Source organism: Girardinichthys multiradiatus, chromosome 20 (genome assembly GCF_021462225.1).
Source record: "Girardinichthys multiradiatus isolate DD_20200921_A chromosome 20, DD_fGirMul_XY1, whole genome shotgun sequence".
Lineage (NCBI taxonomy): Eukaryota > Metazoa > Chordata > Actinopteri > Cyprinodontiformes > Goodeidae > Girardinichthys > Girardinichthys multiradiatus.
Window position 1 is genome coordinate 35,530,305 of NC_061812.1, and position 17,522 is coordinate 35,547,826.

The following is a 17,522-nucleotide window of genomic DNA, read 5'->3' on the forward strand; positions in this document are numbered from 1 at the left end:
TTGGCTGAGAACTGGTTTTGGAGCTTCTCAGAGTACAGTTGTTTGGCCTCTTTCACTGTCTTGCCAAACTTGTACTTCGCCTCTCTGTATATGTCTTTGTCCCCACTCCTGAAGGCCTCTTCCTTATCCAGTCTTAACCTTCTGAGTTTGGCTGTGAACCAGGGTTTGTCATTGTTGTAACTCACCCTGGTGCATGATGGTACACAGCTGTCCTCACAGAAGCTGATGTAGGAAGTCACAGCCTCTCTGTACTCGTCCAGACTGTAGGTAGTAGTCCTGAACACATCCCAGTCTGTACAGCCTAAACACTTCTGGAGATTCTCCACAGCCTCACTGCTCCACTTCGTCCTCACAACAGGTTTGCAGAGCTTTAGTTTCTGCCTGTATGCAGGAATCAGGTGGACCATGATGTGGTCGGATTGGCCCAGTGTAGCACGTGGGACGGCATGATAAGCGTCTCTGATGGTGGTGTAACTGTGATCCAGAATGTTGTCCTCTCTGGTCGGACATTTTATAAACTGCCTATATTTGGGGAGTTTATGGGTGAGATTACCTTTGTTAAAGTTGCCAACGATGATAACTAAGGAGTCCGGGTTGGTCCGCTCCACACTCAGTATCTGGTCGGCGAGCATGCGCTGTGTGACCTGCACGTTAGCTTGCGGCGGGATGTAAATACCGACCAGGATGAACGAAGCAAACTCACGGGGGGAATAGAAAGGCTTACAGTTTATGGTGAAGGATTCCAGGTCTGGAGAACAGTGCTGCTGAATCACTGTCACGTCGTTGCACCAACCACTGTTGAGGTAGAAACAGATTCCTCCACCTTTCGCTTTGCCGGAGAGTTCCCTGTCTCTGTCCACTCTGTAGAGCTGGAATCCTGCCAGCTGCATCACAGAGTCCGGTATTAATCCACACAGCCACATCTCCGTGAAGCACAAAACTGCCGATGAATAAAAGTCCCTGTTTTTTCCCAACAGCAGTTGTAGTTCCTCAATTTTGTTGGGAAGTGAGCGCACGTTAGAGAAAAATATTCTAGGCAACGGTGTTCGTAGTCCACGCCTGCAAAGACGTACCAGCAACCCAGCCCGTTTCCCTCTCTTCCGGCGTTTCACCGCGTGAGCGCACCTTTGACCAGAATGTCCAAAAATTCCAGCAGTAAGCAGAAAAGTGGGAAATAACTCCTCTGGTGTAGTAGCCCTGATGCTCATGAGTTCTTCTCTGTTGAGAGAGCTCCGGGTACCATCACAGAAGACTGTTTTAAAGCAAAAAACAAAACAAAACAGTGCCCACCAAGATGCTGAGGCAACCATCTGCGGCGCCATCTTAAACATAACATCTTAAATGTTATGTTTGCAAAAAACACCAGTTTGCAAAAAACACCAGTTTCTCCTGTTGTATAACTGAAAGTTCACATTTAATTGTCAATATGACCTGACTGAAACAAAATGATGGGAATATTTAACCAGTAATAAATGTTTGTTCTACCACAAAACTCCACCAATAGTTTAGAGTTTGTTCAGAAAGGACAACCTTCCTTCCATGGCTGCATTCTGGCATAATTTTCTACTCACTTTGTCTGATTTCGCTCTGGTTCCTGCAGTGGAAAATCAGGGGGGAGTAAAACTACCCCAGAAAACAACCTTGGTTTGTGCAGAGGAAACATACCTGTAGAGACATACAGGTCAAACAATCATGTATGCAAACACTTACACTTAAAGGTGACCTATTATCCTTCCTATTAAACATTTGGGAAAGGTTTATGGACTATATAAAACATGTTAATTACATTTTTGCACAAAATCATTCTCAGATAATGACATTTCACCTCCTCTGTTACCTCTTTGTGGAGCTCCTAAGAATGAGCTGTTTTAGGGAACTGTCACTTTTATCCCAATTAGCTGTATATGGCAACGCCCCCAACCAGCAGGTGAAAACGAAACCGAAACTTATAAGACAACAATAAGTACTTACATTTCTGTCATATGCAGATTTGCCATGAACAGCAAGGACTGAATTTTTCTTTAGTCTAAGTCTTTCTGCAAATCCTGACGTGTACTGATGTGAGTTCTCAAAGCAGTCTGTGTGGAAGTGATTCGCACAAACTAGTACTCTGCAATATGACTGGAACATTGCCCTAAAAAATAAAATGAAGCCATGAAACTGTTTTTGCAGCCAACACAAGAACATCTGCCTTTGAGGGTAGCCATTGTAAAGCGCGTGTAAGGTAAAACCAGCTGGCGGCAAGAGATCCTCTACTGAAAATGAAATGGGTGGAGCTCCACTTCAGTTGCTAGTCAGGGACAGGACTTAGGTAATGTTGCTAGGTGCCAGCGTAATTTTTATGTCACAATTAAATAACTTTAGAAACAGCTCATTTTCTAGAAAGAATAAAACATTCATTAGGCAAAAAACGGCTAAATGTTTTTTTTTGGCGTTTGGACTGTTTGTAGAAGCATTGGGGATCCAAATGGAAGCATAAAAAACTATCAAAAAGTTAATTTTGCATAATAGGTCCTCTTTAAGAGCAATTTGGAGTGGCTGTAGTCCCAAAGCAAGCATGTTTTTAAACTATGCAAGAAAGCTGGTGTGACCTTGTGGGAGCGGGGACAACGTATGAACTCATGCATCATGGACGTATTCATGTTCAGTGTTCCGACACATATACAGATATCAATTAGGGAGATGAAATGCAAAGGCAAGTGGTTTATTGACAATGGTTTATTCTGCAGTCATGTACAGGAATCAATTTGGATTCTTGTCTCTGGCAAGGTCTGTGGGAGACAGGGCAGAAGTTAGATGGAGCAAGTTGGTGAATAACGTTTCCACAGATCTGTAGTGTGGGCTTAATGGTTTGAATCATAGATACTGCTTGGTCAACCCACCAATTGCTTGGTGGCAATCGGTGGGTTGACGCAAAAGGGGAAGACAGATGTTTTCCAGGAGGAGCAGCTCTCATCTTTGGAGAGTGGGCAGGTGAGTGGGGTTTGAGCTGTGAGGAATGTCTGTGTAGTAAGTAAGATTCCCAGGTTTGTTCAGTTACAACAAGAAAGTAGCTCTGGAGATCCAAGGAGTGGGATCCAGAACAGGATACCTGAAAGAGAGAGAGCATGAGGAGTGAATCACACAGAGATTAACTCAAGACAACACATGGATGTAGCTAGATTACTCAAAGGAATCATAAATTAAAAGAAACAAAGAATAATACCTCTAACACAGGGTGATCATCATCTGAAGACTGGTTGTCCAGCAGCTTCTTGTATTCCCTGTGGGGATGATGAGAAGATTGCAGTAATGTGTGAGAACTGCAGGTTGCCAACCACACTCACCAGTGCAGCTCTCCAGGGTCCTGCAGTGCAGGAAGGACCCTTACAATCATGATAGATTTGGATTTGGACATGGATCAGGACCTTCTTATTGAGCTGTGAGAGGACCTGACAAAACCATAGTGGCTGCTTGTATTGTAGTCAGCACAGTATCAAGGCCTATGTGGACTAGCTATGTACGATTCTGCAAAATCTCTCAAACTTTAGTGTGACCCAAGAGAAGGTTACAGTTTTATGGTAGACATCCTGCCTTGTTCCAGTACCTAAGAAACCTCATTCTTCCTAACCTCGGACTTCATAATGTTTTCTGGAGAGATTTTTACTGGCCTACCAGAGTACACAAACTATCAGCTTTCAAGACCCACTACATTTTGCTTAAATACGATAAGTTAGAGGTAAAGATGCCAATATGCACCTGCTTCAACAAACCCACTGTCATTTAAGCAGACAGGCCTTTAAGGATCATGTATTTGGATTTCTCCACTGCATTTAACACAGTAGACCCTGATATGCCGCATCTACCTGTATCTTCAGAAGACACAAGTGGATGCCTCCACAATCGCCTGGAATGATGACTACCTGAAAATACACAACAGTTTGGGAGACTAAAGAGTTGTGTGTCTGACCAGGAGATTAGAAGCACAGGAGCATCACAGGGGGCTGTACTCTCACCATTCCTTTGTGCACTCTACATCTTGAACTTTCAGGACAAGACAGAGTACTGTCATCTAGAAATACTCAGAATGACTCTGTTGTTGTTAGTTGTATCAAAGATGGACAAGAGGTTGAGTACAGAGTGCTGGTGGACAGCTTTGTAGCATAATGTAAGAATAATCAAACAATATTTCCATCATGAGACAAAGTGGAGGTGGTGAAGGAGTTAAAATACCTCAGTATTACCATACCATCAGCTGGACATCAGACTAGAGCAGGCAACATTTCATTAAATATTATGCTTTCCAAGTAACACCACAAGTTAAAATACAATTGCTCCTTATGAACCCCAAGCATAAAATCCAATATGGCTGCCATGTGTTTTGAACACAGTAATAACTTATGTAATTAACAGTTTATTTGCACTTCTGGCAGTTTGTATGTCATTACATCTTTACACGTAAATACCTCTACCACCTTTATGTGTTCCTTTAGTGTTTGAGACACTCACTAGCTCACTTTATTAGGTACACCCTTTCAATTGCTTGTCAAAGCAAATAGTGAATCAGCGTATCACAAGCAGCAACTCAGTGCATTCTGACATTAGTTGAAGTTGAAACTGAGAATCAGAATATCAAATAAAGGGGATTTAAGTGTCTTTGCCACTTTAATCCTTACTGACAATGGCATGGTTGTTGTTGCCCGATGGTCTGAACTAAGATTTCAGAAACTGATGATGTACTAGGATTTTAATATACAACCATCTCTCAGGTTTACAGAGAGTCGTTTCTAAAAAGAAAAAAAACTCCCAGTGATCAACAGCTGTGTGGACAAAAATGCTTTGTTGATTTCAGAGGTCAGAGGAGAATGGTCAGACTGGTTTAAAGATGATAGAAGGCAACGGAAGCTCTACTAGCAACCAATATTTCCAGAAGCAAGTGAGCTACAGCGGCAGAAGACCACACTTGGTGCAACTGCTGTCTGCTAGGATTGTAACTGAAGGTACAATTAACACAAGTTCGCCAAAATTGGAAAACAAACCAACAACTTTTAGATGGTAAGTTTAGACTTTGGTATTCAAGTTTATTTATATAGCACATTTAAAAAAAACTACAACCTTGACCAAAGTGTGGTACAGAAAGTAATGAAATACAGCAAAGCACAAAAGACAAAATACACAGAAAAAATAGAGAAAGAAGAAAAAGAGAAACCTTTTTCCCTTATAACATGAAATGCCAATAAGTATAGATGTGTTTTTGATGAGACTTAAAAACACTGGCGGTTGGAGCCTGTTTGATATGTAGAGGCATTTTATTTCAGGTAAGAGGCTACAACTCCAAGGCCCCAATCACCCCTGTGGTCCAGCCTAGACAGTGGTACAGCTAAAAGCAAGGAATCATTAGATTTTAGGGGTATGAAGGGTGCATAAGGCTGCATGTCAGACAATACAGAGAAGCCAGACTGTTTAGTGCCTTATTAGTCAAATTAAAAACTTTAAAATCAGTTCTAAAGTTAGCAGGGAGACATAGGAGACTTGCAATAATGGAGAAAATATGCCCACGTATTTCACTTTGGGTCAGAACACGAGCTGCTGCATTCTGGATCAAATGCAATCACACAAGGCAGGCCTGACTAACACCAATGTATAAAGAGTAAAATAATCCAGTTAGGACGTAATAAAAGCATGGATCACCAATTCAAAGATAAAAAAAAACATCCGTTCAAAAGAGAATGAACAACTGAACAAATTTGTTTTTCAAAGTTAAAATGTGAATGAAATATAACACCCTAAGTTTTATGTAATTTAACAAGGGGGTCCAGGCTAGCCATATTTGAATGGGAAGCACTGCGGTTGCCACTGAATCCAAACATAATTATTTTTTTCTCTTTGAAATGTTTTATTTTTTGAAAATAGAATAGAAAACAACACAACAAAATATGCTTAAAGTATTGATTCATCCTACCCTGAATCAACAGTTCCAGTCGGTGGGAGGAGGTGTAGTAGTAATGTGGGGAATATTTTCCTGGCCCACTTTGGGCCCTTTATATTACCAATTTAATCATCACAGCCTATCTGAGGATTGCTGCTGACCATGTCCATCCCAATACAACCACAATGTACCCATCTTCGAATGGTTACTTCCAGGAGAATAATGCACAAAGCTCACATTCTCTCAAATTAGGTTCTCACTCAGAAGAGTACCTTTGGTATGTGATGGAATGGGAGAGTTGCATAGATGTGTAGCTGAAAAACTCTGCAGTAAATGCTGAAGGCAAAAGAAGGATCTACTTGGTACAAGCAAGATGCACCTAATAAACTGACCAGTGAATGTATGCTCCTTTGGTGCTTAAATGCATAAAATGCAAAGACGTATGCTGCTGTTAACGTCTGTTGCTAGTAGGAATTACACTGTTCTTTGGGTACAAAAATAGGCAAATCTCACTGATTATTCAGTTTGCAAGTAGCAGATTAAGCCAATTGCTTGTTATAGGAAGCTAAAGCCAGTTTAAATGATCAACTTAGTCATGATTTGGTCTTTTTTTAACAATATTAGTAAATCCCTGTTTTACAGCGGCTGTTTTCACACAATACGCATGACATTACCTCTGTTCCTAATATAAATAGTTAATGACTGCTCACCAAAAGAAAGCCAGAAACAAGTGAATTGCATGGCTCCTACAAATGCTTCTTACACAGTAGTTTGGCTAACATGAGTTTTGGCAGGTGAAAGCTTTAAAAGAACAAGGGATCTGAAATTGGCCACGAAATTTTGTTTATTTGGCATTGTTGAAGCAAAGTCCTTGTGACGAACTATTGACCGTCAAAACATTATTTCACTTCTTGTCCCTGGAATGTTGGTGCCTATTCCTTGCAAATGTAATTATTAAAATTAAACATCTCCGAGTTTTTGCACTTCCATTTTATAGCTGATGTTTCCGTATAGCGACCCCAGAAGAAAATAGACAGAATTTTCAATAATAGTAGGACATCCTTTCCAAGTTAAAGACACTTCCTCCTGCTTGTTAAGAACATCTGGCCACATGTGATACAGTAAAGCCCCACTGTCACCTCTTCTTGTTTATATCTTCTTTCCCTACCAAGACGACCCACAGATAATTACACTCAAATTCCCTCGGGTTTAAGATCTTTTCTTTTTCCATCTCTTTACCTTCTCCCTTTCTGTCTCTCATTTGATTTTCTCAGCTCTGCATGTCAACACTGTCAGGTCCCCTGGCACCAACATAGCTATCCTCTGTCGCTTCCTCCCTCCCTCCCTCTGCCCTGTCCCATTACAATGACAATAACAGATAAGAATATTTATTATGTTGGCTCACCACTCCCCGTTCCTCCAAACATCTCTCAGGGGAGCGGCTCCTCAAAAGCCTCATTCAGTTAACAGGGAAAAAAAACGCATCCACCCCTGGCCTTGATGTTTCCCTTTATCAGTCCAATGAAAGAAGAGCCGGAGCATGAAGGCGTCTCATCTCCTCTGCTCCCTTTCTTTTCTCCCAGCTCTCCTTCCCCACTTTTAATTTCCATCTCTCTTTTCCTGCTTATTTCAGAGAAAGGGGAAAGAAAATAACGGGGGGACAAGAGGGGCGAGCAAATGAGAGCGGGACGCTGGTTTGTGATAACTGCCATGCAGAATGGAGATCTCCCTTGTTTATTGGCTTTTGAAATTCAATCCATTGTCTGGGATGAAACGTGATAAAGGGAGTGGAAATACAGACGGTCTTATCATGCCAGCTCAGTGAAAGGAACTTTTTTTTTCACCCTCCGTTTCTCCAGATGCCTCAGTTTGTTGTGGGGTACGTTTGTTGTGTGTGGATTGCCAAATCCGAATAATGGGGTCTGAAAGATGCATTCATTCAGCTGATAATTTGGACCTGGCTATGCCACTTACTGCTGTGCTGGAAGGTTTGTGTGTAGTCATCACATTTAGAGGCAACACACAATCGAAAGTGGTCACACTTGTCTCATAGGCTTTACCATGGATGTGTCATATTCAAACAGTGAAAACGTTCAAGTTCCCCAGACACATTGTAGCCTGTGTTTAACAATCTGAGTATTGTGGCAGTTTGGTTAACAGCTCTGGCCTTTCAACTACTCTCTTTTGTTGGATTAAATATCTGACTCATCATGTCTAACATCTGTGTTGATCCTGGGCGATTTTTATTTGGATACTTATTCAGTAATTTAGGAAGTTGCTTTCAACATGCAGCTCATTTTTTTTTAAATGGCAAGATTTCAGAGCTACATCACAAAGCATTTTAAGCTTCAATTTAATTTTGACACTTGGGGCTAAATTTCTTAGCTAAATGACTCATTTAAGGATGTTGCAGAGAATCTCCTAAATGGTGTACTCAGTTCAGGAAAATTATTAAGGCATTTGCATAATGTGCCTTCCAGAATACTCATTACAACCATAAACTTAAATGTGTTTATTGGTATTTTACATGATACACAAACTCAGAGATTTACATAACTGTGTGGTGAAAGGAGAATGACTTATTTCTTTCAAAATGTTTTACAAATAAAAATCTTAAAAGTGTGGCGTGGTATTCAGCCTGTTATTGACTCTCAGTGTTTTATACTTTTGAGTCACAACAAATAGCTTAAAAGTAAACACCACACACCTTCAGAAGTCCACCTGTGTGTACTTTAGTCTCAGTAAAAATCCAGCTGTTCTGTGAAGGCCTCAGAGTTTTATGTTGGATAAAATTAATGTAGGAACACAGCAGACAGGATACTAACAAAGTTGTGGAGAACTTTAAACTAGGGTTTGAATATAAAACCATATCCAAAACATCTATTGGAGCATTATTCACGCATTCATCTAAAAATGGAAAACATATGGCACAACTGCAAACTTGCCGAGAAATTGCTATGCACTTTAACTGACAGACGGAGAAGGTAGATCCTATTATACCTCTAGAGGAGCTAAGGAGATCTGTCAACAGGACCGATCTGCTGCAATTCTTGTTGCAGCAGACAACTATAATCTGTGTCACCTTTCCTGGGCTATATAGTAGTGCTAGTGTGATCCGGACAACAGTGTTGTGCCATAAAGTGAATGATCCAGATGCAAGAACATGCAGTGTTGCAAGGTGTTTGTCCATAGGAGTGTTGGGATTATGATTATTGATTAATTCATATATATCAAGAATTATAATTAAAAATAATAATTTGAGAAAATTAATTTCTTAACCAAAAATCCTCATTTATGAATCGAAACCAGAGATGTCGTCTGGTGTTGTAATTGTGGCCCAAAGCCCTTGATAATTACAATTATTAAATTCTCAAGAATAGTTGATAACTATTATTAGATGTCACTGTTTAATCAACCATTTCTGCCAAAATGTGGGGACTTTAACCTTATTTTGACTGACAAATCACTCTTGCACAAAAAAAATTTATTAAATCAACAGCCCTGATACAACTCGCTCTTCCGATTCAATAATCTTCACCTAGTTAAACATGCAAAGTTCTACACGAAAGGGTAAAATATCTAGCTAAACACAATAAAACAACAGCATCACGTGTGTATGAAATCAAACCAGCAGTTATGGCAGTTATGGCAAAAATACAAGAGGAATATGGTGTTGAAAGAAGCTTTGGAAGCGTCACTCCCAAAGTGGGGCTTAGTTACACTGTAAATCATAAAACATCCCCCACCGCTGTGGATGTTCGAGCACACAAAGGGTTGTCAAACGTTTGGCGGCAACTAATAAAACATGAAGTTGAAGACGTAGAAAATGGTTGGTTTTCACCATAATGTTATTATAGCAGTTCAGTTCCACGCGCACCTGCGTTCAGGTATCCAGACAGTAAAAACACAAATTGCGAGACTCGGCAGCCTCCGAAATTCAATAGCAATCAAGTTTCAAAAAACAATGGCATGCACATACAATTCAGAACACATTGGAGTATAAGTAGCGATTGTAAATCGCACTAAAACCCTACTCTACCCTGCCCAAGCTATTTCTAATAAAGAAATAAAAATAAAAGAACGAATTTTCCTTGATGTTGTCTCCTTTGAGCAGAGGGAGAGAGAGAAGGGGTGAAGGGTTTCCACGCGTCCGTGGATAACTCAGAGAAGAACGGTCCGTTTTCTTTCTTTGTGGCCTCCTTGGCAGAAAGGTGAAGAACATTACTGACCGTCACTAGTCGACTGGAACAAAAAAAAAAAAACAAGGAGGAAAAATTGCGTCTCCTTGAAACCTCCGTGGTTTTTTTGGTTACGTGTTAAATCCACGCCTTCGATCAGTAAAGTTGAAAACTTACAAGCCGTCTTATTCCTGCAAGCTTAATTTGCGTAGTTTTCTCTTTGGCCAACGGGGATAATGAATGAAAGTCCACGTGTGGTTTTCTTCTCCAGAATGATGCGCTTCAGATGCCGGTAACCGCGTCTTGGTTCCAAGCTGAAAAGCAATGGTGAGCCGTCTCATACTCTGTTATATAGTTGACCGTGGCATCAGAGCTGTGACGCCCCCGTCCTATCAACCGCGGTGCCCGCTGGGATTTGTAGTGGCGGACTGTCCTGGAATACAAAATGGCCGATGATGCCATAAGGCCTGGTGGCGTCCAGCAACGTGCAAATGGTCCAACATTTAGCAAACAAAATAGTCCAACAGGAGATATGGCATGGCTTCTATTTATGACTTGCTCCAAAAGCTGAGAAATGGTATTGCTGGATAAGTGATATGTGTCTACTAGTTTTATTTCTGACAGTCCAAATATGTTGAAACGGGCACAGACGATTCTCTCTCTGTTGTCTGTGATTGTACCTATGCCCTCTTCTCACCACAATGACTGTAGACATTTGTAAGTAATGCTGTGGCAGTTTGCAACTGCCTGTTAAACTTGCTAAAAATAGATGCAAAAACAGCGAGCTCAGTTCATTTCATGTTTGATAAATCACATTGTGTGTGGACATTCTTATAATCAGCATATATTCTGCATACAGTATTCATGAAGGCAAACATGCTAAATAGATTGTGATTGCTATCCTGCTCATTTAACAGATGCAATCTGTGGTACACCTGGTTAGCAGATCAGCTTTGGGTGGGCTTTTAAGTTTGCAAGTGTTTTTATGCATGCAAACATTTAGTAGACCAGGCCCTGTGTGTGGAGAATAACAAGTACTGTACATCTCCCTGAATACCCAATCCTCATGCTGAAACAGGGTGGTGGCATCATGCTGTGGGGGTGATGGTCTTCTCTAGGGACAGGGAAGATGATCACTTGATGGGAAGATGAATGGAGCTGAATACAGGGCAGTACTAGAAGAAAACCTGCTTGAGGCTGCAAATGACTTGAGATTGGAGCAGAGCTTCACCTTCGAGCTGGACATCTACTGTACACATACAACCAGAGCAACAAAGGGATGGTTTAGATCAAAGCATATTCATGTGTCAGAATGGTTCAGTCAATGTCCAGATCTAAATCCAATTGAGTGTTAAAGAATTGAAAATTGATGTTCGCAGTCACAGTTCACTGTCCAACCTGGCACAGTACAAAAGGATGGGTAAAGCGGGTAGAGGCATAAACCCCAAATGACTTGTAGTTATAATTGGTTCTCAGGGGGCTGAACCCAAAAGCATGCCCTAAAACTTTCAAAACAATGTATCATTTTCCTTCAAATTCACAATTATGCACCGCTTTGTGTTGGTCTAGCACATAAAAGCCTAATAAAATACGTCTGACATGGAGTTTAGACGAAAATTCAGAATGAGAGACTCACCTTCACCGTCTCCACCTTCCAATGCCTCTTCTGTGCATCTCCCGGCCTTCCAATCAGCATCCTGTCCGTCTGATTCTCCATCCAATCACCTCCCGATGCCTTGCTTTTAAAGGACCTTCCGCTGTGTTCATCCTCGCTTGTCAGCTGAGCTCATCCCTCCTCCACCCCACCTCCACCATCTTCCTTCCCATCTACTTCTGGCTTCCTCGCTCCCTGGCTGCCAATCCACCACCAGTGTCGAATCAGGGGGAAGACATCAATAAATCTAAGCATTACAAATGATCATTTTAGCTCATGTCATTCTCAGCATTCATGTCTTCCTCCCAGGTCCGAGCACCAAAGAAATAACCATGTAATTTCACATCATTAAAACTTTTCTAATTGCCATTCCTTTCTTTGTGAGTATTTTCAGATTGAAATTATAACACAACAACATAAAAGATTCAAGGGGCATTAATCCTTCTATAAAGCACTTTAATTTACAAATGTTAATGCGTTTTTATATGATCCTCCTTTAATTTTAATGATCTTGCAAAGGCATTACAGGTTTAATCTGTTCATATCTTCAGAATTTCAAACTAATTACACTCTGAATTACTGTTCATTTTCATTACACACTGTTGCCTGAAAAGTAGTCCTTGAACCCTTTCAGTTGAGGAACCAACTGCTTTTTATCAGACTGAAATTTACATTAGTCTTCAGCAGATGGGTCAGCTGAGACTCAGTGGATGATCTGGTACAGTGTGGCACTGAAGACATCAAATCACTTGCACATTTTCACAGAACAATCGCGAACTGTGGAAAAAAAAGAAAGATTGTATGAAAGAGCCCAACTGCTGGAAAGTAGAACTGACTTCATTGGACATTTGCCCAGTAAATTATGTAATAATCCAGTCTGTAGGGCAATCTTTTTCATATCCTTACAGGTTTCTCCTTATCAGAGAACTTCGTCTTAGAATACATTTATTTTATCACCCTTAACTCTGCTCTTTTGCTGTTACACCCACGGCTCCTTCTTCTGTGCAACTGATTTTATGTTCTTCACTTTAGCTTTTAGGAAGATGTAGCTAAAGTGCTTTTTACTGCTACCCCAATATCTCACTGGATCCTCTTTTTGTAACACACTAAGTTGTTACCGGCTCATGAACCTTAAGCTATGCCCTGAGAAATTAATGAAATTGGTTAGTTTTGAAATTAAACAAACAAAATAACCTAAGATTGCAGCTATTCAAAACTCGGTAAGCTATGTCTTTATATTTTTACCTTTTGTTTTCATTTTCCTGTTCTTGTCTTTTTTTACTTGTAAAAGAATCATTTAAAGCCTTAGCTAAAGTCACGTAAGTACTGTTTACAGCACACACACACACACACACACACACATACACACACACACACACACACACACACACACACACACACACGGAAACACACGAACACTGCCATTGCTGAAACCAATGTTATAATATGACTGAAAAGGTGAAAAAGAGTCCTTATAAAGATATGTAATTGTGGTTAAACAGTTGCTAGATTTGATCCAATGGGGAAAATAAACAGGATCCTTATCTACAGATCCTTCTCAAAATATTAGCATTTTGTGATAAAGTTCATTATTTTCCATAATGTAATGATGAAAATTTAACATTCATATATTTTAGATTCATTGCACACTAACTGAAATATTTCAGGTCTTTTATTGTCTTAATACGGATGATTTTGGCATACAGCTCATGAAAACCCAAAATTCCTATCTCACAAAATTAGCATATCATTAAAAGGGTCTCTAAACGAGCTATGAACCTAATCATCTGAATCAACGAGTTAACTCTAAACACCTGCAAAAGATTCCTGAGGCCTTTAAAACTCCCAGCCTGGTTCATCACTCAAAACCCCAATCATGGATAAGACTGCCGACCTGACTGCTGTCCAGAAGGTCACTATTGACACCCTCAAGCAAGAGGGTAAGACACAGAAAGAAATTTCTGAATTTCTGAATAGGCTGTTCCCAGAGTGCTGTATCAAGGCACCTCAGTGGGAAGTCTGTGGGAAGGAAAAAGTGTGGCAGAAAACGCTGCACAACGAGAAGAGGTGACCGGACCCTGAGGAAGATTGTGGAGAAGGGCCGATTCCAGACCTTGGGGGACCTGCGGAAGCAGTGGACTGAGTCTGGAGTAGAAACATCCAGAGCCACCGTGCACAGGCGTGTGCAGGAAATGGGCTACAGGTGCCGCATTCCCCAGTCCTGGGCTACAGAGAAGCAGCACTGGACTGTTGCTCAGTGGTCCAAAGTACTTTTTTCGGATGAAAGCAAATTCTGCATGTCATTCAGAAATCAAGGTGCCAGAGTCTGGAGGAAGACTGGGGAGAAGGAAATGCCAAAATGCCAGAAGTCCAGTGTCAAGTACCCACAGTCAGTGATGGTCTGGGCTGCCGTGTCAGCTGCTGGTGTTGGTCCACTGTGTTTTATCAAGGGCAGGGTCAATGCAGCTAGCTATCAGGAGATTTTGGAGCACTTCATGCTTCCATCTGCTGAAAAGCTTTATGGAGATGAAGATTTCATTTTTCAGCACGACCTGGCACCTGCTCACAGTGCCAAAACCACTGGTAAATGGTTTACTGACCATGGTATCACTGTGCTCAATTGGCCTGCCAACTCTCCTGACCTGAACCCCATAGAGAATCTGTGGGATAATGTGAAGAGAACGTTGAGAGACTCAAGACCCAACACTCTGGATGAGCTAAAGGCCGCTATCGAAGCATCCTGGGCCTCCATAAGACCTCAGCAGTGCCACAGGCTGATTGCTTCCATGCCACGCCGCATTGAAGCAGTCATTTCTGCAAAAGGATTCCCGACCAAGTATTGAGTGCATAACTGTACATGATTATTTGAAGGTTGATGTTTTTTGTATTAAAAACACTTTTCTTTTATTGGTCGGATGAAATATACAAATTTTGTGAGATAGGAATTTTGGGTTTTCATGAGCTATATGCCAAAATCATCCGTATTAAGACAATAAAAGACCTGAAATATTTCAGTTAGTGTGCAATGAATCTAAAATATATGAATGTTAAATTTTCATTATGACATTATGGAAAATAATGAACTTTATCACAATATGCTAATATTTTGAGAAGGACCTGTATATTCATTATCTTTTTGTGGGCTAAATAAAGACAATAAAGACAAAGAACTAGCCAAAACTGAGTGGTAAAAAAATGTCAGCAGACACCCTGTGTTTCGAAGAACATGTAGAGCAGGTCTGATTAGTGTGGTTCTTAGACTAAACGTATTTTTGTATTGTTTCCATTGGTAAAATCAAATCCTTTGAGAAGACAGAAAAATGTAAGGTTTGTGAATGAACTTATTTTTCCGATGGCTATTTCAATGGTGTAGTAACATTGTTTAGTCAGTGGTCCCTCCTACTGTATGGGAGGATAACTGCAGCTATTGTGCCAAAAATACATTTTAAATTGATTCCAGGACCTCTTCAGTCTAGCTCTATTTAGTTTCCCCTAATCCTGTGTATTATTCCTAAAGAAAAAAAAATGTATGGCATGTGGGTTTAATACAGCACTTTACAGTGTACTGTGAGGATTTGTAGATTCTGCCTTTAATCTATCATTTAGCCTCTTTTGTTCAAATTCTTACAACAGTAAACATTTAATCAGTATAACTGTTTTTAAAAAAATGAAAATAGTGTCTTGCTTCCAGTGAAGGTCTCTTAGTTTACACTTTCCTATTTATGAGAAGCTATAAAGCACCCATTTTAAGGTTAAATTATTTTTTTAAGTTAATGAGCTATAAAAGATAAAATCTTTATCCTAAAATTCTGTGTAAAGCAGAGCAACACCACACTAGTCGGTGGAGAGAGATTGATACAGATGAGCCTGAACTGACAATACAAGTAGACAATATAAGTTTTCTACTGTTTGTAAAACGCTTAATTTTGTAAAGGATTCACTCATTGGTATTGTGCAGTCTAGCATTTCTGAAGATACACAATCTAAATGATGTTGAATGATGTTGCTTGTCTTTTTCTTGGTGACAGACTCAGTGACTAAAGAACAATAGGACAAATTCAACTGTAATTTGCAAAACACAATAAAACCTGACCAAAACATCTGAACCACTGACAAGTCAGTAACATTAATTACCATGTAACAAAACAAAATTTTGTTGAAAACCCTTAGGTCATGACATGTATGAAGATGTAACACCTATAGTCTTCATCTCTTAGCAGATCAAACACACGCCTCCATTTTAATCTCTCTATCCAGTGGGACAAGGTGTCATACCATAAGTGAGAAAAAAATGGGTCAAGGAACACAACTAAGTGCCCAAGGCTCAGACTTGACCTACAAACACCCAGAATACCAGTCCACTAGTGTGTGTATATTCATAAAAGTTAAGAGTTGTAGTTGACTTAATACTGTGGGACTTTTATGTTTTTCAACTTTCAACTTCTATAAATTCTCCATACACCCTTTTATTCTGTGCCATACTCTTCTCCAGAAATACTCTACAGCAGGAATTATTATCCAGTATTTACAATTTATACAGTGGTTATTAAGGACTCATACTGTCATCTTATAACTGATAGGATACGCCTGGTTGGCATCCCTTAGATTAATGCAGAGGCCAACCATTATAGCACAGATGGAGAGACATTGAGACAAAAAAAAAAAAAAAAGATTCTAACGTTTTATCAGAATATAAATAAATTTTTGATCAAAATCTTAGGATTAAGGAAAATATTACTAGTATTTGCCCTTCATGCCTTTGGAATGTGACCAAGTGGTAAGTTGAGTTTCAAAATGCAAAAAACCCCAAAACAAAACAAAAAACAAAGAGGAGTATTAGAAAAAAAAACATCAACAAACAAAATGCTAAAAATAGAACAACAAGACAAAGAAAGACTGAGTAGTGAGTAGCATAAAATTTCTTGTTGACCACTTCGTGAGAAAATGTAGTGAAGATGGCTCCATCAATGGCATCTGTCTAATGGAACTGACATCTGTTTTTGTAAACCACCTTTACCGTCCGCCCCAAAAGATTTCCTGTGGCAATTAGTTGAATTGAACATGCAAGATGTAGTATCCCGGACACAGTTCCTTTAGTTGGGTATTGTGAAGTTCATTGCTGTCCTTTTGAAAGACCCAGTCATCACTGCAAGGAAGAGGACCACAGAGTCAAGAGCAATGCCTGCTACAACATCTCCTCATAGCCAGCATGGTTGTGCAGGGGTGCCCTCTGACTTAGTTATTCCAACCCCCTCAAAAAACTACTCTATTTTGCCTCTTGCTTCTCTTTCTTTATTTTTCTTTTTTTTTTTTTGAATTCTATAGCTTAACTTACAACTTATTGGTTATGATCCACAATAACAAAATAAAGTACCTGTAATGTTCCCTTATCTAAAGATGTTGTTCAAGATTATCACGCTTTGCTTAGTAACAACTGATCATTGTTTAATTGTTAAATTGTTTAAAGTGGTCAGTATGACTGGAAAGGCGCTGAATAAGTTCAGTCCATTTACCATTTACATGTATATTTCCTGACAAGGTCCATCTCTTTATGACCAGAGTGAACTCATGTTCTGATGGCTACTTCCAGCAGGATAATGCATTATTTCACAAGGCTCTAGTCGTCTCAAACAGATTTATAAAAATGACAGTGAGATTGCTGTTCTGCAGTGGTCCCCACTGTCACAAGATCTCAGTCCAACAGATCGCCTTCAGGATGTGGTGGAACAGGAGGTTCACATCGTGGATGAGAGATGGCAAATCTGCAACATTTGTGTGATGC

At 40.0% G+C, this 17,522-nt stretch overlaps 1 long non-coding RNA gene across 3 annotated transcripts; it reads right to left on the reverse strand.

Moving 5' to 3' along the window:
- Positions 1–2,708: 2,708 nt before the first annotated feature.
- Positions 2,709–11,780, reverse strand: LOC124856192. 3 transcript variants are annotated; one of them, XR_007035276.1, is made up of 4 exons: positions 11,723–11,780; positions 3,206–3,263; positions 2,883–3,091; positions 2,709–2,771 (listed from the first exon to the last, which is right to left on the reverse strand). It is a non-coding gene; the product is annotated as an uncharacterized LOC124856192 (long non-coding RNA). The 3 variants fall into 3 exon arrangements; XR_007035275.1 differs by having other exon boundaries at positions 2,716–3,091; XR_007035277.1 differs by lacking the exon at positions 11,723–11,780 and adding an exon at positions 7,314–7,603 and having other exon boundaries at positions 2,716–3,091.
- Positions 11,781–17,522: the final 5,742 nt, after the last annotated feature.